Here is a 26,542-nt window from a genome sequence, read left to right as displayed (position 1 = left end):
GGACGGCAAGGGAATCCGAAGGTAAAGAGCGGCTGGCCCGAACCTTCTGATAGTGCCGCTTTAAAGCCTTTTGTTCTCATGAAAATATGCCACTGCCAGAGGAGTCTGGCAGAGGCTTTCTCCCCTGTCCTGTTCAGAATACAGAACACGCATGCTTTAGCAGAGCTGAGAGTGTATGTGTATAGGGGGAGCAGGAGAGATAGCTATCAGCTAAAGAAATGTATTGCCAGCCTAAAGTTGTGGCCTAGCCTATTTTAACAGTCACTAAATTAGAAAAAAGCTAAATTTCTGTGCAAAGGAAAACAATGACTTTTGTATAAAGGGAAAAAGTGAGACTTGTCATGCTGTTGATTTCCTAACGTCGTTTCATCACTTCATCTTTATAAGGCAGAGCTCTACATCTGCCTGAAATAACACAGCACGCATATGATTGTGGTAACATATGGTAATTTAGTTGCGGTAAAAGTGAATATAGCAGAATAATTATATACTATATAAACACTATGTACGTCGAAGATCAAAGGCTTAAATGCTGGCTCTTCAAAAAGAATGGACAGCTCCTCGTGTATTTCAGTACTGCTGACATGTAAGGCCTATGTCAGGATAGCAATACTGCTAAAAAGAACTATCAGCATCACCTCAATTGTAAATCTAGTTTGGAAAAAAATTTTTAAACGTTAATCACTTAGAAATATGCGGCTACTAACCCCGATTTATCAATCTGGAAGAGGACAAAACTGTTGGGTTTTCCCTGAGATTAGTTGCAAATAAAACACTATTTACTAAAAATTTCCTAAAATATCTGAGCTTGGCTTAGCCATGTGCTTGCCTCACCTAGTGATGTCATGATACCAGAATTTTGAGTTTGAGACGAGTAGCATCTTTTTTTTTTTTCAGTGCTCGAGACCTATTCGATACTTAATAAATTATAAATACAAAACACAAAAGAAATATAATGCCCCCCCCCCCACACTGTTTTTAAGCCATTAATTGAGTAATAAATCTAACACGTTATCTATATTCTTCAGGTCTGTATGAACCAGTTTATGTTCTTTTTATTTTATTACTTTACACTATTTAAAATAAATGTGCTTAAACCGTTGCCCTATTCTGACTGTTGATGCTGCGTTTACACGGAGCGATAATTCGCCCGATCGTACGATTAACGATATCGAAAGAACAATGTTTTTTTTAGATCAGCGTTTAGACAGAACGAAATATCGTACGGAAAAATCGTTTTGCGATCGCTTAAGGTTATCTCGCACATAGGTAAAATCAGTGAACGACTGTTTACACGGAACGATCTGCGAACGTGGATTTTAGAACGTTTTTTCGCTCGTCGCTTCATCATTCGCTGCATTTACACGTGTGATTATCGTTTGAATTTGATCGTTATCGTGCAAATTCGCACGATAATCGTTCCGTGTAAACGCAGCATAACACTTTTTTATTTTAACTCTTATTTTATTAAACGTTTTGTGGATAAGAAAACACCTACAGGAATCATCCGTGGCTGCAACATACAGCAAGAATAAAGTCACTGTAACATAGTAACAGAATACAAAGCATCGCACATGTACACAGGAGGCCGCACTTGCAAAGGAATCCCAAATCTTAATGACGCAGACCTTACATGGGGTTCCACAGCTTGTAGCCACAAGCAGTCAGTAGCTGCGAACCCACCCCATGGCCCGCCACATAGCCTCCCTCCCAACATAGCCAAAAGCCAAAGATACAAAAAGACAAAACACACATAAGACAAGACAGGGCACACTAGGGTTTCTACAAGAGAAGATAAACAACAGAAGAGAAAAAGCTACATTATCCACAAGGATATCTCGGTCTACCGTTTTCCGCATATTGCATGGGAGACGCCTAGGCAAGGAGAGAAAGAAAAACTGCCGAACTTTCAAAAAGGATCCAAGGGGTCCAGACTTTTGAGACCCTCTCCGTACGGTCATGCATCTCGGCTACTAGTTCCTCAGCTCTCTGAAAGGCCTGTAGTTCTTTATGCCACTCAGAAGTCGAGGGCACTACTGCCGTCTTCCAGTGACGGGGAGCATAACACTTTCTTATCTATCAGCCTGTATGGCTGTGGTGTGAGGGGTAATTTTCTGGGGCCCTGATCTGTAGTTTTATTCAGTACCATGTTTTTATACATGTGACCCTTTTGATCAGTTTATTACATTTTTTTCTGGGATGTCATGTGACCAAAAATCGATGGTCGTTAGTTACAATCGTTACTACGATTGTTATTGCGATTGTTACTATGATCGTTTATTCCTTCTGATCCCAGCAAAACAATGAACAATGTGCAATTACACTGAACGATTAGTGAAAAAATGCGGAACTTGATCAAACGAATGTGGAATTACAGCGAACGATTAGCAAACGATTAATAATAACTTTAGGTTCAGATTTAAATCAAGATCAACGACACATGAACGATTTTCGATTTTCTGATCGTTGCCTGCAATCACACAGAACGATTATCATTTAACCTCTTAAAGTCACATGACGTACCGGTACGTCATGTGTCCGCAAGAGGTGTTCAGAGAGGGGCCGCGCGTTAAACCGCCGCGATCCCGGGTGCCGCGTGTAGTCCGGGGTCGCGGCTATTAGCGGGCACGGCCCGATCGCCATGCCCGCTAATTAAGTAATCGGAGGCAGCTGTCAAAGTTGACAGCTGCCTCCAATTACTTACTTCAGCCGATCGGTGGTCTTATAGTGGGGAGATCGCTCCTCCGGGACGTTGTCCCGGAGGAGCGATCTCTGTGTCTTTTACCTGCCGGGGTCCGCTCCGAGATGGTGCTGACCCCAGCTAGGCACTTGGTTGTTTTCAGCTCCAGCAGCCGAAAGCAATCAAGTGCCTATCTAATCGATCTATGCTGTATAACTATATACAGCATAGATCATTTAGAGATCTGAGTGCATATACTAGAAGTCCCCTAGGGGGGCTTCTAGTATATGTGTAAAAAGAAGAAAAAAAAAGTGATGTTGTTAATAAAATCACCCCCCTTTCCTCATGTTATAAATAAAAATAAATAAATAAATAAATAAACAAACATGTTTGCTATCGCCGTGTGTGTAATCACCCAAACTATTAATTAATCACATTCCTGATCTCGCACGGTAAACGGCGTAAGCGCAAAAAATCCCAAAGTGCAAAATTGCTGAAAAAATCCAGAAAAAATTTAATAAAAAGCGATCAAAAAGTCGCATATGCCCAATCAAGGTACCGATAGAAAGACCAAGGTATAAAAGCGCTATAAGCCTGGGAATGGAGCGATTTTAAGGAACATATATTTGTTAACAATGGTTTGAATTTTTTACAGGCCATCAGATACCATAAAAGTTATACATGTTACATATCGTTGTAATCGTAACAACTTGAGGAACATATATAACAAGTCAGTTTTACCCCAGGGCGAATGGCGTAAAAACAAAAACCCCCTAAATAAAAAAAAAATTGTTTTTTTGTTCAATTTCACCACACATTGAATTTTTTCCTGGTTTCGCAGTGCACTTTATGCAAAAATTCATTGCAAAGTACAATTAGTGACGCAAAAAATAAGGGCTCATGTGGGTCTTTAGGTGGAAAAATGCAAGTGCTATGGCCTTTTAAACACAAGGAGGAAAAAACTAAAACGCAAAAACGGAAAGTGGCTCCGTCCTTAAGGGGTTAAATTCGAACGATATAACGATTTTTCGCACGATAATCGTCCCGTGTAATAGGGCCCTTAGACTCCGATCTGCAGGCTACAGCCCCCTCCCCCCCCCAGTCAGTGCCAAGCCAACCCACTGGTCACCCCCCCCACCACCTACTGGTCGCTAATGTCCGCACCATGAGGGTCCTGACAGCCCCGCCCTGCCACCCCCACCTTACAGCCATATCTCCTCCTTGACTTCCCGCACCTCCGGCAACATCTCCTCCTCATCTTCCTGCTCCTCCAGCCTTCTCCTCCTCGTCTCCCCGCCCCTTAGGTCGCATCTCCTCCTCAACTTCCCGCACCTTCTGCCTTCCCCTCCTCGTGTGCCCGCACCTCCAATCATTCCTCTTTGTCTCCCCGCACCTCCGGCCTTCTCCTTCTTGTCTCCCCGCACCTCCAGCCTTCTCCTCCTTGTCTCCCCGCACCTCTAGCCTTCTCCTCCTTGTCTCCCCGCACCTCCAGCCTTCTCCTTCTCGTCTGCCCGCACCTCCAGCCTTCTCCTCCTCGTCTGCCCGCACCTCCAGCCTTCTCCTCTTCGTCTGCCCGCACCTCCAGCCTTCTCCTCCTAGTCTGCCCGCACCTCCAGCCTTCTCCTCGTCTGCCCGCACCTCCAGTCATCTCCTCTTCGTCTCCTTGCACCTCCAGCCGCATCTCCTCCTTGTCTCCCCACACCTCCAGCCGCATCTACTCCTTGTCTCCCCACACCTCCAGCCTTCTCCTCGTCTGCTCTACCTCCAGCCTTCTCCTCCTCGTCTCCCCGCACCTCCATCCTTCTCTTCCTCGTCTCCCCACACCTCCAGCCGCATCTCCTCCTTGTCTCCCCACACCTCCAGCCTTCTCCTCCTTGTCTCCCCGCACCTCCAGCCTTCTGCTCCTCGTCTCCCCACACCTCCAGCCTTCTCCTCCTCGTCTTCCCGCACCTCCAGCCTTCTCCTCCTTGTCTCCCCGCACCTCCAGCCTTCTGCTCCTCGTCTCCCCACACCTCCAGCCTTCTCCTCCTCGTCTCCCCGCACCTCCAGCCTTCTCCTCCTCGTCTCCCCGCACCTCCAGCCTTCTCCTCCTCGTCTCCCCGCACCTCCAGCCTTCTCCTCCTCGTCTCCCCACACCTCCAGCCGCATCTCCTCCTTGTCTCTCCACACCTCCAGCCTTCTCCTCCTCGTCTCCCCGCACCTCCAGCCTTCTCCTCCTTGTCTCCCCGCACCTCCAGCCTTCTGCTCCTCGTCTCCCCACACCTCCAGCCTTCTCCTCCTCGTCTTCCCGCACCTCCAGCCTTCTCCTCCTCGTCTCCCCGCACCTGACAGCCTCAACTGGGTTAATAGAGTTGTCAAGTGATGCCATAAAAAATAAAGCAATACTCACACCTCTGATTTTCTGCCATTAGCCTCCAGACAGCACCATGTTCCTGCTGAACTCCACTACTTGGTAATGTCTTGACATGCAGGAAATGCCCGCTAGATCAATCACTGGCTGAGGTGGCACAACACTACAGTCAATAATTGGGCAATAAGCGGGCATTACTAGATGCATACCTCAATGCCACAGCCAGAGAGAACCGGGTACAGCATCTGCGAACACTATTTAGATCTAAACAGAGAGCACCAATACCAGTGTGTAGTGCAGATGTGGCTCTGCGTATGTCTCTTTTCTGCTGTTACTAAAGACCAAATGGCCTTATTGACAGAGCCTGGATTACAGTATTCCAGTGAGTGAGACACCTAGTGGCCAAATTTATAGCACTGTAATTTATCTAGGAAACAGACAGTAAAATAAATTGCAAAGATGTTGTTTATCACCTCCCAGGCTGATTTAACTTTATGTATTGGTAATGACAGTATCAGCGCTAGCACAACAGAGTGCTGAAAAGCATAATGCCAGGGGGTTGATTCTGGGGTCTGTATTATGCTTGGGGACCGATACTGGCTTCAGATTCTTGGGTGTGTATCATGCTGGGGGGCCAATACTGGTGTCTTATTCAATCTGTATTATGCTGGGTGGGCTTTTACTGGGGTAAGATTATGGTTTCTGTATCACACTGAGGCCTAACACTTGAGTCTTAGTCTAAGATCTGTATTATGCTGGAGGCCTTATTAGGGTCTATATTATCCTAGGGGTCCTGAGACTAGTGTCTGTATTATGCTGAGGGCCTTATACTGGGATCTGTATTATGTTGTAACCTAATACTAGTGTCTTATTCTAGGGTTTGTATAATGCTGGAGGCCTTACACTGGGGTTTGTATAATGCTGGGGGCTTGATACTATGTTCTTATACTGGGTTCTGTATTATGATGGGGCCTGATTGTGTTGTCTGCATTATGCCAGGGGCTTGATTTGGGGTCTGCATTATGCAGGTGTGGTCAACGCCAGTAACTTTACGGGGAAAAAGTAGTTTTATTCCGACAAGCAATGACAAGATAGGGGTGGCAACTAGTCATCTGGGCGGGGAGCCATCCGTAACTAGTCACGGCTCTCTGCCTGTCAGCGGATCATTAAGAGAGACTTGTTAGTGGTCCTTTAAAGTCAGCCTACCAGATCCCTTACACTGGTTGCTAAGAATCAGCCAATCAGTGCCAGACTTATTTTGCTCCGCCCCCACCTGCTTAACACAAGTACTGCAGAAGGAGAGATGTAGACAGTGAGGAGGAATACATGCAGAAGGGGAGAGAGGTATACAGTATGGGGTGGCCTTAGTGCATAGAGATGTATACAGTATGGGGACTACCTGCAGAGGGGGGGGGGTGTATACAGTATGGGGGCTATCTGCAGAGGGGGAAGTATACAGTATGGGGACTACATGCAGAGGGTGGTGTATACAGTATGGGGACTACCTGCAGAGGGGGGTATATACAATATGGGGACTACTTGCAGAGGGGGGTGTATACAGTATGGGGGCTACCTGCAGAGGGTGGTGTATACAGTATGGGGACTACATGCAGAGGGTGGTGTATACAGTATGGGGACTACCTGCAGAGGGGGGTATATACAGTATGGGGACTACTTGCAGTGGGGGGTGTATACAGTATGGGGGCTACCTGCAGAGGGGGGTGTATACAGTATGGGGACTACATGCAGAGGGTGGTGTATACAGTATGGGGACTACCTGCAGAGGGTGGTGTATACAGTATGGGGACTACCTGCAGAGGGGGGTATATACAGTATGGGGACTACTTGCAGAGGGGGGTGTATACAGTATGGGGGCTACCTGCAGAGGGGGGTGTATACAGTATTGGGACTACATGCAGAGGGTGGTGTATACAGTATGGGGACTACCTGCAGAGGGGGGTGTATACAGTATCTGGGCTACCTGCAGAGGGGGGTGTATACAGTATTGCAACTACCTGCAGAGGGGGGTGTATACAGTATGGGGACTACCTGCAGAGGGGGGTGTATACAGTATGGGGACTACCTGCAGAGGGTGGTGTATACAGTATGGGGACTACATGCAGAGGGTGGTGTATACAGTATGGGGACTACCTGCAGAGGGGGGTATATACAGTATGGGGGCTACCTGCAGAGGGTGGTGTATACAGTATGGGGACTACATGCAGAGGGTGGTGTATACAGTATGGGGACTACCTGCAGAGGGGGGTATATACAGTATGGGGACTACTTGCAGTGGGGGGTGTATACAGTATGGGGGCTACCTGCAGAGGGGGGTGTATACAGTATGGGGACTACATGCAGAGGGTGGTGTATACAGTATGGGGACTACCTGCAGAGGGTGGTGTATACAGTATGGGGACTACCTGCAGAGGGGGGTATATACAGTATGGGGACTACTTGCAGAGGGGGGTGTATACAGTATGGGGGCTACCTGCAGAGGGGGGTGTATACAGTATTGGGACTACATGCAGAGGGTGGTGTATACAGTATGGGGACTACCTGCAGAGGGGGGTGTATACAGTATCTGGGCTACCTGCAGAGGGGGGTGTATACAGTATGGGGACTACCTGCAGAGGGGGGTGTATACAGTATGGGGACTACCTGCAGAGGGGGGTGTATACAGTATGGGGACTACCTGCAGAGGGGGGTGTATACAGTATGGGGACTACCTGCAGAGGGGGGTATATACAGTATGGGGACTACTTGCAGAGGGGGGTGTATACAGTATGGGGGCTACCTGCAGAGGGGGGTGTATACAGTATGGGGACTACATGCAGAGGGTGGTGTATACAGTATGGGGACTACCTGCAGAGGGTGGTGTATACAGTATGGGGACTACCTGCAGAGGGGGGTATATACAGTATGGGGACTACTTGCAGAGGGGGGTGTATACAGTATGGGGGCTACCTGCAGAGGGGGGTGTATACAGTATGGGGACTACATGCAGAGGGTGGTGTATACAGTATGGGGACTACCTGCAGAGGGTGGTGTATACAGTATGGGGACTACCTGCAGAGGGGGGTATATACAGTATGGGGACTACTTGCAGAGGGGGGTGTATACAGTATGGGGGCTACCTGCAGAGGGGGGTGTATACAGTATTGGGACTACATGCAGAGGGTGGTGTATACAGTATGGGGACTACCTGCAGAGGGGGGTGTATACAGTATCTGGGCTACCTGCAGAGGGGGGTGTATACAGTATTGCAACTACCTGCAGAGGGGGGTGTATACAGTATGGGGACTACCTGCAGAGGGGGGTGTATACAGTATGGGGACTACCTGAAGAGGGGGGTGTATACAGTATGGGGACTACCTGCAGAGGGGGGTGTATACAGTATGGGGACTACCTGCAGAGGGGGGTGTATACAGTATGGGGACTACTTGCAGAGGGGGGTGTATACAGTATGGGGGCTACCTGCAGAGGGTGGTGTATACAGTATGGGGACTACATGCAGAGGGTGGTGTATACAGTATGGGGACTACCTGCAGAGGGGGGTATATACAGTATGGGGACTACTTGCAGTGGGGGGTGTATACAGTATGGGGGCTACCTGCAGAGGGGGGTGTATACAGTATGGGGACTACATGCAGAGGGTGGTGTATACAGTATGGGGACTACCTGCAGAGGGTGGTGTATACAGTATGGGGACTACCTGCAGAGGGGGGTATATACAGTATGGGGACTACTTGCAGAGGGGGGTGTATACAGTATGGGGACTACCTGCAGAGGGGGGTGTATACAGTATTGGGACTACATGCAGAGGGTGGTGTATACAGTATGGGGACTACCTGCAGAGGGGGGTGTATACAGTATCTGGGCTACCTGCAGAGGGGGGTGTATACAGTATTGCAACTACCTGCAGAGGGGGGTGTATACAGTATGGGGACTACCTGCAGAGGGGGGTGTATACAGTATGGGGACTACCTGCAGAGGGGGGTGTATACAGTATGGGGACTACCTGCAGAGGGGGGTATATACAGTATGGGGACTACTTGCAGAGGGGGGTGTATACAGTATGGGGACTACCTGCAGAGGGGGGTGTATACAGTATGGGGACTACATGCAGAGGGTGGTGTATACAGTATGGGGACTACCTGCAGAGGGTGGTGTATACAGTATGGGGACTACCTGCAGAGGGGGGTATATACAGTATGGGGACTACTTGCAGAGGGGGGTGTATACAGTATGGGGGCTACCTGCAGAGGGGGGTGTATACAGTATGGGGACTACATGCAGAGGGTGGTGTATACAGTATGGGGACTACCTGCAGAGGGTGGTGTATACAGTATGGGGACTACCTGCAGAGGGGGGTGTATACAGTATGGGGACTACTTGCAGAGGGGGGTGTATACAGTATGGGGGCTACCTGCAGAGGGGGGTGTATACAGTATTGGGACTACATGCAGAGGGTGGTGTATACAGTATGGGGACTACCTGCAGAGGGGGGTGTATACAGTATCTGGGCTACCTGCAGAGGGGGGTGTATACAGTATTGCAACTACCTGCAGAGGGGGGTGTATACAGTATGGGGACTACCTGCAGAGGGGGGTGTATACAGTATGGGGACTACCTGAAGAGGGGGGTGTATACAGTATGGGGACTACCTGCAGAGGGGGGTGTATACAGTATGGGGACTACCTGCAGAGGGGGGTGTATACAGTATGGGGGCTACCTGCAGAGGGAGGTATACAGTATGGGGACTACCTGCAGAGGGGGGTGTATACAGTATGGGGACTACCTGCAGAGGGGGGTGTATACAGTATGGGGACTACCTGCAGAGGGGGGTGTATACAGTATGGGGGAACAACTACAGAGGGGGGAGGGAGGTCTACTATATAGTCATCTACCTACAGAGAACTTACAGTATAGGGGTCTAATAACAGTGGGACATACAGTATGGCGACTAACATATACAGTTGGAGCATGTTTTCCTGAAAATAAGACCTACCACAAAAATAAGCTCTAGACCATGGGTCTCCAAACTGCGGCCCTCCAGCTGTTGCAGTACTACATTTGCCATCATCCCTGGACAGCCAAATCCAAAGCTTTATCTGTCCGGGCATGATGGGAGTTGTGGTTCGGTTTTCTAACAGCTGGAGGGCCGCAGTTTGGAGACCCATGCTCTAGACCTTTCTTTAGAGAATAAAATAAGACACTGCCTTATTTTTGGAGAAACACAGCAGGGGGCAGCTGTACCAACTAGGGGCAACTATACCTACTAAGGAGTAGCTCTATGCCAGGGGCAAATACCCACTGGGTGCACCAACCAAGGGGGGCACTATAATTTGGGGGCGCTGTGGACGGGGCAGAGGTGAATACTGCAGAGCCTGGACTGTGCCTCTGCCCCCTGCAGCCTGGCACTGGTGCCGCCCCAAGCACCGTCCTCCCTCGCCTCCTGGCTGCTGCCCTCACACAATGTGGCCACCTGCAGCTATGGAGAACATGGCGGCCTCCTGCTGTGTGACTGACTGAGGGGAATGCCCGCTGTGCCAGGTCCCCGCATTGTTGTGTGGCAGCTCGGCCGCTTCCATCCTGGCAGATGACACAGGGGGATGTGGTGGTCTCCAGCGAGCAGCAGAGGAGGAGTAACGTGATGCATAGGATGACGAGGACCCTCCCTAGCAGTGGGCTGAGCAGCCTGGGGTTGGTTCGGTGCCATCACACTCACAGCCACGGGAAAGCGAGAAGGGAAAAAAAAAAAACAATCGCGGGGACCGTGAGCTTCTGTCGGCCGTGTGTGCGGAGGGGAGCGGTGAGCCGGGGATTGATCGCTGGGCAGGGGAGCAGCAGGCAGCGGCAGCCCGGGCTCTGCAGCCCCCTCTCTCGGTCACACACATACACAGAGACTGAAGAAGAGGAGGGGGAGGAGGGAGCTGCTGCTGCTGCTGTCAGACGACAAGCCGGGCTTCTCCTGCACTGCTCCGGGTGTGACCGCAGCTCAGCCCGCTACAGAGGACGGTCCCCAGCGGAGGACTGTGAGGATGATGTGAGGAGCCGTGCACTGCAGGTATACATTTCCCAGCATCCATCTCTGACATCACATTGTATCCCCGGGGCTGCTGCTGCTGCTGTGCCCGGGACGTGTGTGCCCGCGGGAGGAGGGAAGGGGGGTGAGTATTGTCTCATTGTCCCCCTCTATGGGACTCTTCTCGTGTTGTCTCCATCTCCTTTGTGTACACTACAATAGACATGGCTGAGGACATGGCATACAGCACAGTGCCCACTCTGGGCTATACCATGGCGTATACTCTGGGCCCAGCATTGTCTGCTCAACTATATAGCCTGTGAATGGAGGGATTTGTCATTGCTGCTAGTACTGGAGGCCAGCACTGACCCCTAGATAGCTGGGCATAGGCTGAGCAGGTGGCACATTGCTTGGCAAGCACCACGTTGCAGTATCCTACAGCATGTGGCATCTATAGAGCTGTACCGGAGTTACACATGAGGGCTATGTGCTAGACTGCGCACACACACACATATATATATATATATATAGGCCTGGGGTTTCATTCAGGAATAAGGAGACTTTGCTGCCAGGGAAATCTGGGTGGCAGACAAAACCCTCTTTCATTTCCCAATGCCCAGTGCGGTGGGGTATTAGACAAGGATTTGTTGTTTTGGCTCATTCTTTCTTATTTGTCGCCCATCTGCAGTCTGGATGCTGGGGGGGGTCATGGAAATTGTTTCTAATATCTTCCCACCGTGATGGGTGCCAGGCTCTGTCCACATTATCCTATGGACAGTAAAGAGGGTGTCCCTGCAGTCTGATGACAGTCGGCAGGGTACAGCACAAGAGTTGTCACCCGGCTATTGGTATAACCTGTACTCTCATATTACTGCACACCCACAGGTTTGTATGTGGCACCCTGCGCCCGGGAAAGCTGGGTGATTCTTCTATGACTTTATAAGGTGGCTGCGGTGTAGATTGATGATGACATGGCACGATGTGCGGTGAGATTGGTGCCGGCTATCACCAGTCCGTATAACAATGTAAGAGGGGAAACAAAACTTAGAAGCCGCGGAGTGCACCGGCCTATTGAGACCTTGTGTTTTCCTGCTTGTTTTCAGCTCATCAACTCCCACATCCTTCCTCCCCCAGATAAGCAATGTTTCCAGCGCTACTTTTTCCTCTTCTGACTCCTTTGGTCCTTTCCACACCCATGTCAGGTTTACTACCCATTCATATTGCTAAACAGCTGTATTTGTTACTTCAGCATCTTTAAAGGGGTTCTCCGCACCTAGTAAATGAGTCTAATCTGAGACCACCAGAGCCAATCTCAGGGACTGCATGGATAAGAAGTACGTTTATAGGGTCGTCCTTGTACGAATCCCATATACACAGACTTTGGTAGAGCTTCATAGATTGTATGGTATCATGTTTGTGAGACCTGTGGTAATAGTCTATGGTCGCTTCAGCTATAAATCTAGATATAACGCTCATCTGTTGTCTATTTTTAGTTGACAATTTCGCCAGTGTGGGCTGCACTGGAGGCAATGTGCTAAGGTCCCTTGAAGCAACTTGATGGGGAGAAAAGGTTGGGATATTTTTTTTACTGTTGGTTAGTAGTGATCCCTCCAGTTACAATGACCTCCGGTTACTACGGTATGTTTCTGTCTTGGCCCATTGTAACCACCTTGAGTGTCATAGACCGTGCCAATCTGCAGCATGTGTGATCCAACCAATCGGAGCGGGCATTTCACTGGTATAACCCCTGTATAACTGAAGTGCATGCACTTATTGGCTATGTTCCCACCTTGTTAAATAGACTTCCGCTAATAACGATCATTATAGAACGCCGTCATCCACAAATAACGGTCGTCTTATTGACATTGGCGACGGCCGCAAAATCCTGTCATGTGAACATAGCCTTTGATCATGGGTCTCCAAACTGCGGCCCTCCAGCTGTTGCAAAACTACATTTCCCATCATGCCTGGACAGCCAAATCCAAAGCTTTAGCCTTCCAAGCATGATGGGAATTGTGGAGGGCCGCAGTTTGGAGACCCATGCCCTTGATTGTCTATTATCTTCCCTCTACAGTACAGTGTGATACTACATGTGCTGCACTGCTCTTAAAGGGGTATTCCACTCAAACATAACTTTTGATATGTTGCTGCCAATGATGAGACTAACAGTTCCTTTCATATTTTATTATCTTTTAAGTCACCTTCCCACAGTTCTCATCGCCTGCTTTCTGATGAAGACACAAAAATCTGTGTGGGAGCTTGTCTCTCTGTCTCCCCCTCCCTTCTGAGACAGCTGATGTAAACAATTCTGACAGGCTTTATCTGCAACATTGAAGCTTCTTTGTAATGCTGGGAGGGTTATTCACAGAAAGTTCATTAGAAACTTGACCTCAGAATAACCTTCCCAGCATTACAAATAAGCTACAATGTTGTACATAATGTCGGCCAGGGACTTGTTTACATCAGCTGTCTCAGGGGGGAGGAGGAGGAGACAGAGAGAAAAGCTCCCACTCAGATTTTTGTGTTTTCACCAGAAAGAAGCAGCTCACAACTGGGGAAGGAAACTGAATAGATAATAACAAGTATGGAAGGGGTTGCTAGTCTCACCATGGGCAACAACATCAAACGTTATGTTTCAGTGGAATACCCCTTTAATGTATTCCAGGATGAGCTGCTCCTATAGCACTAGGTGAGTTTGGCTCCATGGTATTTTGCTGGTATACTGTATACTGTACATGATCCTAATAAACCTCCCGCTCTTCACATAGAAACTAGCTATTTATGACTGTTACACATGGAGCTGGCCATACATTTCTGATAATTCTGCTGCTGGGGTAGAGTTAGGAGACCCCTACAGGTTAGTGAAAAATTGGTGGGTTCTACTGACTTTAAAGGAAAGCTAACATCTTTATCATGTATACTAACACTCGTCTGTTAACTGCCATGTTCCACTGGACTCCTAGCCATAGTTACATTATTGAGAGGGGCGTCATAAACATTCATTGCAACATGAACATTCAGTTTGACTGACTCCAGGAAAACATGGATACAGTCAATGGCAGTGCTTCCCACAACTTTTTCCACCTCGGGGCACCCCTTGGAAAAAAAAAATTAGCTTGGGGCACGCCTGCCAAATAATGTTCTGCACAATATAAAAACCGCCATTCAGTGACTCACAGGTGACGTCTTCTTTGATCCGAGACGTTACTTTCGCTTTTCCTCTCCATCCGGCCCAGGCCTCCATTATGATTTCTTCCAGCTATAAATCATCTCTTTAGAACCTGCCAGACAAACTTCTTAGGCTCTGCATATTTCCAGCAACTTTCTTTCCTTTCTCCCTCCTATGGGCTCCCAAACTGTAGTAATTGCTTAGTGTCATGCACAGTATAGGTATGTGGAATGTCCCCTGTATGTAAGATCCCCTGCCATTTCCTCATATACTAATAATATCCCCTGCTGTGCCCCTCATTCAATAATAATGCCCCCTGCTGTGTACCCCCATACAATAGTAATGCCCCCTACTGTGCACCCCCATACAATAATAATAATGCCCCCTACTGTGTACCCCCATACAATAATAATGCCCCCTGCTGTGCTCTCACATTGAAATAATGCCTCATGCTGTGCCTTCCATTTAGTAATAATGTCTCCTGCTGTGCCCTTGATATAGGAATAATGCTCCTAATGTACCCTCCATATAGTAATAATGCCCTCACTGCTGAGCCCTCCATAGTAATAACACCCCTGCAGTTTCCTCTATATAGTAATAATGCCCATGCTGTGCCTCTCATAATAAAAATTCCAACTGTTGTGCCCTCCATAGTAATAATATACCCCCTACTGTGGCCTTCATCATAATTTTGCCCCCCATGCTGTTCCCCTCAGTAAAAAGCCCCCCCCCCCCGCTGTGGCCTCCATAGTAATAATGTCCCCCATGCTGTCAACCTTATAGTAATAATGTCCCCCATGCTGTGCAACCTCATAGCTGTGTGGATTCAGGCAGCAGCTCTTCTTTCTCTTTGGGCTCTATCCTGCGAGCCGCATCACGCCTGCTGGAGATACCACGTCCTGGCGTCCCATAGGCTGCCTATGGGATTGCATGTAGGAGCAGGATGCTGACAGTTCCTGCTCCTACATTCTGTTCACTTTACTGTTCTGCCCGCTTAACCAGTGAGCGAGCAGAACAAGTAACTGCATCCCCAGAAACTGCGCGATTGTGGCTATTAAAGTGACGGTGTCACAATTCCCGCGGCACCCCTGGCGGATTCTCCCAGCACCCCGGTGTGTTGCTGCACACCGGTTGGGGACCGCTGGTCTATGGCAACCAATCACAGCTCATCTTTCATTGTACCAGAGCTCAATATTAATTGAAAGCAGAACTCTGATTGGTTGCTATGGGCAAGGAATGATTGATATCCCCACCACCACCACCACCAACACCCACAGTTTATCAAAGCAGCTCATTTGCATACATTAGTTTTAGCCATAACTCTAGAATGTCACAACAGGTTTTAGAACCAGTGCCATGGACTACAAGTGGGTTAGTATACAAGATACTGATCTTTGCTTCCTTTTAATCTGGCGTGTACAGCCAGCATTAGGTTCTCATTTTCTTTCTTAGTTCAAGGTGACATTTTAAGGGTTTTATAACAAATTATTCCTTTTACACAGAGTTATGGTCTTAAAAGGAACATGTCATAAGAAGATTACTTGTTGTATAAATCAAGTTTAATGTAAAGCAGAAGTACCACGAAAAAAAATGATGGGAAGCCGGGGGGGGGGGATAATAAAATAATAAACAAAGTGTACTTACCTATCCTCATGCCCCGTAGCACCGCACCAGAGTCTCGGTGACAGACGCCGGCCTCCTGCAGCTGGGTCATGTACCCAGATGTTGGATTGCCTGCTTAGCCAATCAGTGACTGGGGCAGGACACAGCTGCAGTTACTGAGTGGCTAAGCGGGTGCAGCTGGGGTACCCGGATGTCGGTTGTCAGCGAGACCTGGGGTCAGGACTGGTAAGTATGCTTTGTTTATTTTGTTCCTGCATCCCCTGGCCTTTATGCCTTCTTTTAACATATTTTTTTTGTTTGTTTTTTCTAATTTTCCATTTTACTGTGTATATTTTAAAATAATCCCAATGTCTTGCCGTTTTCATTCTGACTGCTTAGCTGAGCTGAGACTTTTAGTTCTGGCTGTGAGGAGACTGATGGGAAGTGATCTGAACAGATCTGTACAGTGAAAGGTAACACCAGTATATAGATAAGGCAAGAGCAGCTGAGCTGGAGCTCCCCAGTACAATGACCATTGTGTAGGTCACAGAGCATGCTTACAAACCTACCCCATTCAAAGTATAGGGTCTGGAGATGTTCATTGTGTCTATGGGGCTTGCTGTAAAGCATATCACTAAATACTGTTAAAAACAGCTCAAACAATATGTCAGCCCTCATAATGATGCACAAATGAGATAAATAAAAAAAAATCAGATAATACATAATAATAGATATATATCAGAAAAAGATATAAGAAAAAAAAGAACATGTTTCATTATCTGGTGCTAATCTGTAAAATAATTAAAAAAAAACAAAAAAACCTTGGCGATTGTTCGCAAATCCATCAGTGTTTGTACACATTGTTCGTTATGAGTGTATGAACTATCGTAATTACAATCATACCTACCGACTGTCTTTCCTTGTATTATGGTGAATGATTTAAAGGTAACCTGTCACTAGGTCTATGTCACACGCCTCCCCCTGCCCTTCAGCTGCTGATTGACAGTGACTGCCTATACACAGCATAGATAACTGCCAATCAGCAGCTGGTGGGCGGAGTTTTCTGTTTCCCATGAATATCCAGGACTACTAGGCTCATGCACATAATGGAGAGGACTACTTATTGTCCATGTTATTCAGGAGGATATCTCTGCATCAGCTGCACAGAACAATGTAAGTGATACATCATTCTGTTCAGCTTCTCTGTCACTATTTTATGTTACCTTGAGATAGGACGGCATAAACCTACTGACAGAGTCTCTTTAAGGTTCTTCGCAAAATCAAAAAATCGCTTTTCTGAATAGGAACCTAACAGTGGTTGTCCTAGAACTTATTGTAACTATAGGGATGACAGTACTAGAACTGCTGCCTTCACAAGCAGGTTTAGTTCACATAGTAAATGTGCAGAGCTATGGCATCAGCAGAACACAGGCCCCTGCCTGTGCCTTATGGCAGCAGCTTGTATTCTGTGCATGGATTCTGGATGTATAGAGGCTGTGCATTCACCATGGTCTCATTATAAGAGGGTTTCACTCAGAAAGCAGTCTGTAATATCATATATTAAGTGGCTCCTCTATCAGATTATACTGCGCTCGCTGTAATCAGTTGTCAGGATAAGTTATGCAGATGAGATTCAAGTACTAGTTCACTGTCCCCATTACATCTTATTTTAGCTCCTAAACACATTTCGCTCTCAACTGTGGGCAATATTTAGATTTTTTTCCATGTCACATGTGGCCTTACCTAATGATGTCAATTCTGTCTCTTCCTTTGGTGGGCAAATGAACCATTAAAGGGGTTATCCAGCGCTACAAAAACATGGCCACTTTCCCCCTACTGTTGTCTCCAGTTTGGGTGGGGTTTTGAAACTCAGTTCCATTGAAGTAAATGGAGCTTAATTGCAAACCGCACCTGAACTGGAGACAACAGTAGGGGGAAAGTGGCCACGTTTTTGTAGCGCTGGATAACCCCTTTAAGTGTATGAAGACTTTCAAATTTCTAATAGAGATGAGTGCATGCTTGGGTCCTATTGTTCATTATTGGATTACCAGTGGCTGAAGAAGTTGGATGCAGCCCTATGGATGCCTGGAGAACATGGATACAACCATAGGCCATTGGCTGTGTCCATGTTTTCTCGGATTCCCTAGGGCTGCATCCAATTTCTTCAGCCACCGGTAATCAAATGCCAAACAATCGGACTCGAGCATGCTCCAGTTGCGCTTATGTCTAATAGTTTGTCGTAAATGTCTCCAACACTGCTGTGAAGGCCTAATACCTAGTCAAGCCCAACCCAGTGTATACCCTGGTGTATATGGCATAAATGCTAACAAGGTCCCATCTGCAGTTATTATCAGTGCATGCACTAGCAGCAACATGTAGCATGGAGCAGCCTTAATTTGTATAAGCACTGGTTTACTATATACAGGTTGATCAGTGCTCTTTGAAAGGATCATTTCCACAGCCTAAATTTTAGTGAGTGATCGGTTCCTGCAGCCGTTCCCTTCTATGACTGTAGGCAGCACCTGTTTACATGGTGAGATGTTCTGCTGGCAGACAATCATTTTTATGTATGCGTAAATGCAGTCAGCTAATAAACAAGCGTCATTGCTTGAGCCCAGATGTACAGGCGTTCCCAGGGAAGCATTGCCACAGGAGCGCCAGTGTTACCTGACTAGAGCCATAAGAGGTAATTCTATTACAGTATTTCTATTTAAATATGGAGAAGCTGAAGCTTCTCTCTTATGGGTTGGGCAATGGAACCATGGAATCACTGATCAGAATTTTGCCATTGCCGTAGCTGTGATGATACAACGTCCATGATACTAATGGATATGGCTCTGCGGATGAAGAAGTTGGCTGCAGCCCTAGGGTGTCCTGGAAAGCATGGATACAGCTATAGTCCATAGGTTGTATATATGTTTTCCAGGAATCCCTAGGGCTGCATCCACCTTCTTCAGGTAATCAAATGTAGAGTGATTGGACTGGAGCATGCGCGAGTTGCGCTCTTCTCTAATTTGTAGCCAAAACAAGGAGTTGGCCCTAAAAACAGTTTTTCTCTGTGATGGTTCTACTTCTGGTTTTGCCTCCAAATACTACATGTAAAAGAGACCTGAGGCTAGTTTCTCCACCCTTTCCCGCCAAGACCTATTGAATGAGTTTCTTGAATCTTGTTTTTCTTACAATGTACATGCTACAGCCATATCTTTTGGATCTTGCTTTTCTTGCATATGCATGAGAATGGCTAGACGGTTGCTGGAGTAGTTTTAGCATTGAAGCAAAACGAAGATTGTTTAAATTTAAACAATATAATGATTTTTCGCACATAGATAGGGCATCAAGTGTATTACGTGACCAGAGAAGGCATTTTTACTACTCTAGATAGTCCAGCACCAGTGGGCTGGATACTGGTGCAGCCATTTTATCCCATTACTCTTGGTGGTCATAGGCTCATGTTCAGCTGATGCCCACCAAAACCTAGAGATGATCGCAATTCGAGCATGTTGAAGTCCAACCATTCGGCATTTGAATATCGATGGCTGAAGAATTTGGATGCCGCCCTATCCATGAAAAAACATGGATCCAGCCATAGGCTTAAGACCATATCCATATTTTCCTGGACTCCCTAGGGCTGCATCCAACTTCTTCAGCCATGATTTGACTCGAACATGCTTGAGTTGCGCTCATCTCTATTAAAACTGAACCCTCGAAACTCTGGTTTCCTCTTTACAAAAAGAGCGGTTTAGCAAGCCGGGCATTGTGAAAAGTATGCCATTGAGTTGGTGGAAACCATTGGGCCCTCTTGTATATTCCACTGCTAATATTTGTCCATGAAGATAACATATGGGGATGCTAGATTATTCGCATTTGTAAGTAATGGCTGATGTTGCTAAACCACTAGTTAGAGGGGATGTCCACAGTTATTAGACCTTGTAGTGTATACTGATATGAAACATTCTAAAAAACCTGAGGGCCCCATTCACTGTGTGATCAGTGCCCATGGACCATCTGAGGAGCATCGTTGTTTAATTGCATTTTATTGTGCGCTTTACTATTGTTCCCATTTCGTGAATAGGATTTTTGTATGGACATGTTTAGTTTATATTGTTGTATGAGTGTGTTTTATTTTCATCGTCTGTGTATGTAGAATTACTTGCTTCAATGCTCGATTACTGACAAATACCCAGTAGCCATGTTCTTAGTCACTGCTGACATCCATGAGCCCTGTACTGGATGTAATGCACAGTAATGAGATGCCATTGCAATGTATGCATTGTGTATATATACAGGGTGATGGTGCAGAATTATAGCCTCAGTATTCATAATGGAGAGAGAACATAGCACAAGCAAATTAACCTGAGAAAACACATTATCTGTCCAAGTTTTATCTACACACTACAAATGGGATGTTCATTGGTGACCCGGCAGATGTCTAGGTAGTCCAGCTCTGTCCAGACACATAATGGCAGCAGAACCTCATATGGACTCCACTGATTCAGTGTTGTTTCAGAGAATTCAGCTCCTGTGGTTGGGGCGGTGGGAGGGGGAGTCCTTGATGTGGCCCCACAAAAAGAAGTCGCAGGGTGTTAGATCTAGTGATCCTGTATAGGTAAAACTTGGATAGGTTGTGTATTACATGTATGTGATATATGGGTATTATACTTATATAATGTATAGTTAGTGCACCGTATATGAGCATTACACTCATATAATGTAGGGATTTATAGCACTATGTGATGTATGGGTATTACCCTTATATAACGTGCGGATATAGTATTATGTGATATGTGGTTATTACACTTGTATAATATATGGATATATAACATGTTTGTGTAGTGCCCTTATACAGTTGTGCTCAAAAGGTTACATACCCAGGCAGAATTGTTGCTTTTTTGTACTTTTTTCAGAGGATATGAATGATAACACAAAATTTTTTTTCCTCTCATGGTTAGTGGTTGGGTGAAGCCATTTATTGTCAAACTATTGTATTTTCTCTTTTTAAGTCATAATGACAGCCCAAAAAATCCAAATGACCCTTATAAAAGGTTTACATACCCCAGATCTTAATACCATGTATTCCCCCATCTAACATCAATGACAGCTTGAAATCTTTTGTGGTAGTTGTGGATGAGGCTCTTTATTTTCTCAGATGGTAAATCTGCCCATTCTTATTGGCAAAAAGTCTTCAGTTCCTGTAAATTCTCGGGCTGTCTTGCATGAACTGTGCACTTGAGATCTCCCCAGAGTGGCTCAATGATATTGAGGTCAGGAGACTGAGAGGTCCACTCCAGAGCCTTCACTTTGTTCTGCTGTAGCCGATGACAGGTCAACTTGGCCTTGTGTTTTAGATCATTGTCATGTTCTAACGTCCAAGTACATCCCATGCGCAGCTTCTGGGCTTACGAGTGCAAATTTGCCTCCAGGATTTGCTGATAACTTGCTGCATTCATCTTTCCTTCAACTTTGACCATGTTTCCTGTGCCTTTGTACCTCACACATCCCCAATACATCAGCGATTCATCTCCGTGCTTTACAGTAGGAATGGTGTTCCTTCCATCATAGGCCTTGTTGACACCTTTCCAAATGTAATGTTTTATGGTTGCGCCAAAAAGTTCTATTGTGGTCTCATCACTCCAAATTACCTTTTTCCAGAAGTTTTGAGTCTTGTCTATGTGTAGATACTTTGTGGCATTTGCGCAGTAATGGCTTTCTTCTGGCGACTCAACCATGCAGCCCATTTTTCTTCTCATTTAGCCTACTTATTGCGCATCTTGAAACAGCCACACTGCTGTCCTGTATTTAAGGTATTTGTAGGTTTTTTTTTTGCATGTTGAACAATTCTCCTGGCAGTTGTGGTGGAAATTTTTATTGGTCTACTTGTCTGTGGTTTGATTTTTACAGAGCCCCAGATTTTCCATTGGTTAATCACAGTTTTAACACTGCTGGTTGACATTAACAATTCCTTGGATATCAGAACAAAGTGAAGGTTCTGGAGCGGTCATCTTAGTCTTCTTACCTCCATATCATTGAGCCACTCTGGGGAGATCCCAAGTTCATGCAAGACAGCTCAGGAATTTCCAGGAACTGGAGGCTTTTTGCCAAGAAGAATGGGCAGATTTACCATCTGAGAAAATAAAGAGCCTCATCCACAACTACCACAAGAGACTTTAAGCTGTCATTGATGTTAGAGGGAGAATACATTGTATGAAGAACTGGAGTATGTAAACTTTTGATCAGGGTCATTTGGATGTTTTTGGTTGTCATGATTTAAAAAGAAAAAGAAAAACAATAAATGGCTTCACCCAACCACTAACCATGAGTGTAAAAAAAAGTTTTTGTATTATCATTCATATTCTCTGAAAAAAGTACAAGAAAGCAAAAGTTCTATGGTATGTAAACTTTTGAGCACAACTGTAAAATGGATGGAAACAGCACTGTGATCTATAGACATTACATATGTGTTTATCTATAATGATATGAATCATTAGCACACAATAACGGTGATATTCTCTGAAGTACGGGGGTGATCTGTAAAGTCCTCATAAAGTCACAAAAATCACACAGTTGTGAAGAAGCTAATGTAGCATTAAAATGAAGGTCCACTTCAGAGACTATACATATATATTAAGTAATAACTAATGCCATAATACAGTAACCATATCACTTCTTCCACTGGATTCATCGGTAATGTGCTTTATTGTCAAGAATATGAGAATACTATGGTATAATGTTATGGAAATTGTTCTGAAAATGTGATTCAATTGAAAATGTCAGCTTTCTCACTATATCCTGGCGTATTCACCAGGTGGAGTATACAGTAGTGTGCAGTATGTGTTGACAGGTCTGCAGAGTTATGACTGGTACTTTGACTTCCCCACAGACCTACTCATGTGTTTCAGTACCATAGTTACTGTATGTGCCAGTAGATATTCCAGTATATACATATCGCAGGGCTCCAGACTAAAAAATTTACCTAGGAGCCATTGGCTCCTAACCTGAAAAATTTAGGCGCCAAATAGAATATTTGGTCGCCAACATTTTAAAACATGTAAAATTAATGTTATGTTAAATGGGACTTACTGTGTGCAGAGGCCACAGCAGCCTCCTCCTTTAGATTCTTTCTTTTCTTAGTTTGAAAACGTTCAACATGGAAACTTGCAACTTGACAACCATTTACCCCCCTGCTGCCGGTGTGTTCCCTCAGCCAGCTGCCATCTTACCGGCAATGATCTACTATATATATATATATATATATATATATATATATATATATAGCCCCCGGCAGCCGATGACATATAGCCCCTGTGGCAATGTATATGGGAAGTGGTACTGTGCAGTGTATACATACACACACACTGAGGGAAGTGGTACTGTGCAGTGTATATACATACAGACACTGAGGGAAGTGGTACTGTGCAGTGTATATACATACAGACACTGAGGGAAGTGGTACTGTGCAGTCTATACATACAGACACTGAGGGAAGTGGTACTGTGCAGTCTATACATACAGACACTGAGGGAAGTGGTACTGTGCAGTCTATATATACACACTGAGGGAAGTGGTACTGTGCAGTCTATACATACCCCCCCCCCTCGCACCACACACGCACTGACTACCGCACCTGGCCGCCATCACAACAGACACACTACCAATCCCCCGCCCAGGCCGCGGTCCCCCCACACACATTACTGGCCGGCCGCCACCCCTGCCGTCCCTCCGGTTGTACTCACCCACTATCTAAGCTTGGTGCCGCTGGGGTGAACTTGAAGAACCGCGGCGCCGGGTGAGGAGAGGCGGGAGAGAGGCGCTGGAGGAGTGTGGCGCCTCTGCGTCCGTCCGTCCAATGAATGACGGACGTGCTGGATGACGTCACTGGAGAAGCGTGTCCCCGCACACGTCATCCAGCACGTCCGTCATTCATTGGATGGACGGCCGCAGTGGCGCCACGTGATTCGCCGCAGCGTGCGGAAGGCGGAAGCCCTTAAAGAGACAGCGCGCCGCCGGGGCCAGTCGCAAATGGCGCCCATTTGCAAGATGTCAGTCGCATTGGCGACCATTTTGGTCGCCATCTGGAGCCCTGTATCAGCAGACTCCTTTTACCCAACAGAGGCCAAAACAGTGTCATTTTGGCCTCATTGCAAGCGGTTTATGTGCTGTATGTAATAGCACGGGCTGCGGACTCGAGAGCTGTATACAGCAGTAAATGTATGCCTCACAGTATATGTTACCTTTAACATGGGAGCCTATGTATGATGGATGCGGCCACCTTGTGAAGGTAATGTAAACTCTCGCTCCCTGTAATACTGAGGAAAATACTCCAGTTTTAATTATCGCCTATGTATAGAATGGCGCCGGCGCGTGGAAGCTGGTGCTGCGGTCCTTTTCTTGAACCCCGATCCGGTTCCCGTGTGCGGTGCTGTTCTATTCACGGGCACCAGGCCGGGGGTGACGCACTGGAGGCGCTGCCCCTGCCCCTCTATGACATGGCTCTGTTAGAATAAATGGAGGCGCATCATAGAGGGGCGGGGGTTTCCTCCCACTGGGGGCGGGACGACCGCCTCCAGTGCGTCATCCCTGGCCCAATGCCCGTGAATAGAACACTGTACACAGGAATTGGGCCGCGGTTTATAAAAAGGACCGCGGCTTTAAAAAAGGACCGCTGCACCGGCGCCATTCTTTCCATGGGTAATACTTAAATTTGTACAGTGTAAGGACATGAGGAAAAACACTGTGCCTCACTTATATATGACTATATATGAATATTTGGTTTGTACTGAGTTATTCAGCCAATGTTAACAATTTATTTCAACTAGTTTTTATTAATTGGCCATTTTTAAAGGCGTTCAAGTTGGAGCTGGAGCTGTGGTTTACCGACTCCATGGCTCCATGGAGTTAAACTGCCACCAGAGGGCTCTGGCAGCAGCTTATGTCTCCTAGAACAAAAGGATTGGGTATTTGAACACCAATGTTTCAATCAATTCTTCTCTGCCAAATATTAGAATAGGGATGTGAACATACACATTGGATAGTTGTCCGATACCACTGAAATAAGCAGATTTGGGTGAATGTTATATGTATGGTAGCTTTTAGACTAACAAGATGAGGCAAGCATGCTCTGGACTTTTACTTCTAGGAATAGATTGTATTGGGTTGTGTAATTTACTTTCTACCTTGACAGGAGGTCATTGATCCTAGGTGTCTGTGCTTAGTTTGCTTTTTCTATTTCCTTTAAGAAAACAGGAAATGGAGCTGTAGTGTTTGTGATGGTTTCTGTAGCTATGTCCGGGGATGCTGTGTCTGGATCATCCAGTCTGTGACCTTCCTTAGCATAGGGGGCATCCGCTCTCTCCTCCTTGTCATCTCTACCAGTGACTGCCAGCAGCCTGTAATAGTATCAAACACTAGGAGACGCTGGATTCAGGTGATCTGCGGCAGTCAGTCAGTGTAGTACAGGAATGCCTGCCATATTGCTTTTGGCTCAATGTCAGAGACTGTCTCCAGAAAGACAGGTGGCTTATTTAGCTTCAGGTTTAGCAGGCATGTCTGTGGTGTTTATTTAAGAGGCAGAAATACCAGAGGAAGTGGCCCTGACAGCCGCACCGCATGCGGGGACTGTGAATTGTTCCAAAAAGAAAGCTCTCGCTTACATACCTGTCTATATTCATACACAGCGGAGTTATAAAGAGTATCTCCAGGAGTATATTCACTTATCAGACATAACATTAAAACCACCTGCTTCTCACTAATAGGTTAAAGCAAGGTCTGTTCTGAATGCTTTTATTGATATCTATCCAGCAGCACAGCCAGCTCGGTAGGCGGTTAGTGGGTGACAGATTTGCTTTAAGGGTAGCTTCACACGTACCGTAGCGTAGTGAGCCGCAGCAGATCCGCTGCAGATTTGGCTAAATGAAGGAACACAGCATCAAATCCGCACTGTAAAATCCGCTGCGGATCCGAAGCAGAAAATCCACTGCGATACGGTACGTGTGAAGCTACCCTAGGGGGTGCTGGACTTGCCTGTGTTCAGCTCTCCAATGTTATCACATGAAGTGGTAGTCGAGTCTGCAAATTGTCGCCCTATTCAGACTCAAACCTGCGGGCAACCTAGTGGTCAGACACTTATCCCCTATCTGTGCCCATGACCCTGCCACTGTTTCACCAGTTGCCCCTTTTTAAGACAGCTTGGTAGATACTAATCACCATGCATAAGATCTGTCATCAGGCATTACAATGGCCACTGGGAAATTCTCTCAATCCTTGTACCTATTTCTTTTGCTTCTGAGGCCCCTTCACACATCAGGAAAATCTATCCAGACCCATAGACTTTTATTGGGCCTGAATACCCTCCAGGATCTTTCCCAAAGGGTGTTCATGTTGGAAAGTGGATCTGGAAATTATAGGACATGTCTTATAATTGTTCTGAACTTCGGCACATCTGGAAACTGGCATTCTGGATGCAATGCCTCTGGCTGCTGATTCTGGCTCTTTAACTGTATGCGCTCCTAATTAGGAGCAGACGCAGTTAAAGGCCATGTTCACATGGCGGTAAGACACCGGCCGGGTCACGGAAGGCTAGTGTCAGAGAAGATCATCCTGGCCGGTACTGCAGTACCGGCCAGATGAACTTTATTTCTGATGAATTGAGATGTGGGCGCATTAGTGTGTGCCCGCATCCCAATTCGCCGCTGCACACAATGGGGCATGCGACTGGAG

At 46.5% G+C, this 26,542-nt stretch overlaps 1 protein-coding gene across 6 annotated transcripts in view; it reads left to right on the top strand.

The window, feature by feature from the left end:
- The window catches only part of FYN (FYN proto-oncogene, Src family tyrosine kinase), a 145,396-nt gene that overhangs the window by 19,673 nt on the left and 99,181 nt on the right, over positions 1-26,542 (top strand). Inside the window, exon 1 of one of the 6 annotated variants that reach the window (XM_069974856.1) lies at positions 10,526-11,100. The exons of 3 other annotated variants lie outside the window; for them this stretch is intronic. The gene's annotated coding sequence lies outside the window, so the exon portion shown is untranslated. Of the gene's footprint in view, positions 1-10,525; positions 11,101-11,134; positions 11,204-26,542 lie in introns of those variants that run through there. 2 more of the 6 variants (XM_069974849.1, XM_069974854.1) reach the window with 2 other exon arrangements.

Source organism: Dendropsophus ebraccatus, chromosome 6 (genome assembly GCF_027789765.1).
Source record: "Dendropsophus ebraccatus isolate aDenEbr1 chromosome 6, aDenEbr1.pat, whole genome shotgun sequence".
NCBI lineage: Eukaryota > Metazoa > Chordata > Amphibia > Anura > Hylidae > Dendropsophus > Dendropsophus ebraccatus.
Note: the sequence above shows the minus strand (reverse complement) of the source record. Positions and strands in the feature narration are given on the sequence as shown.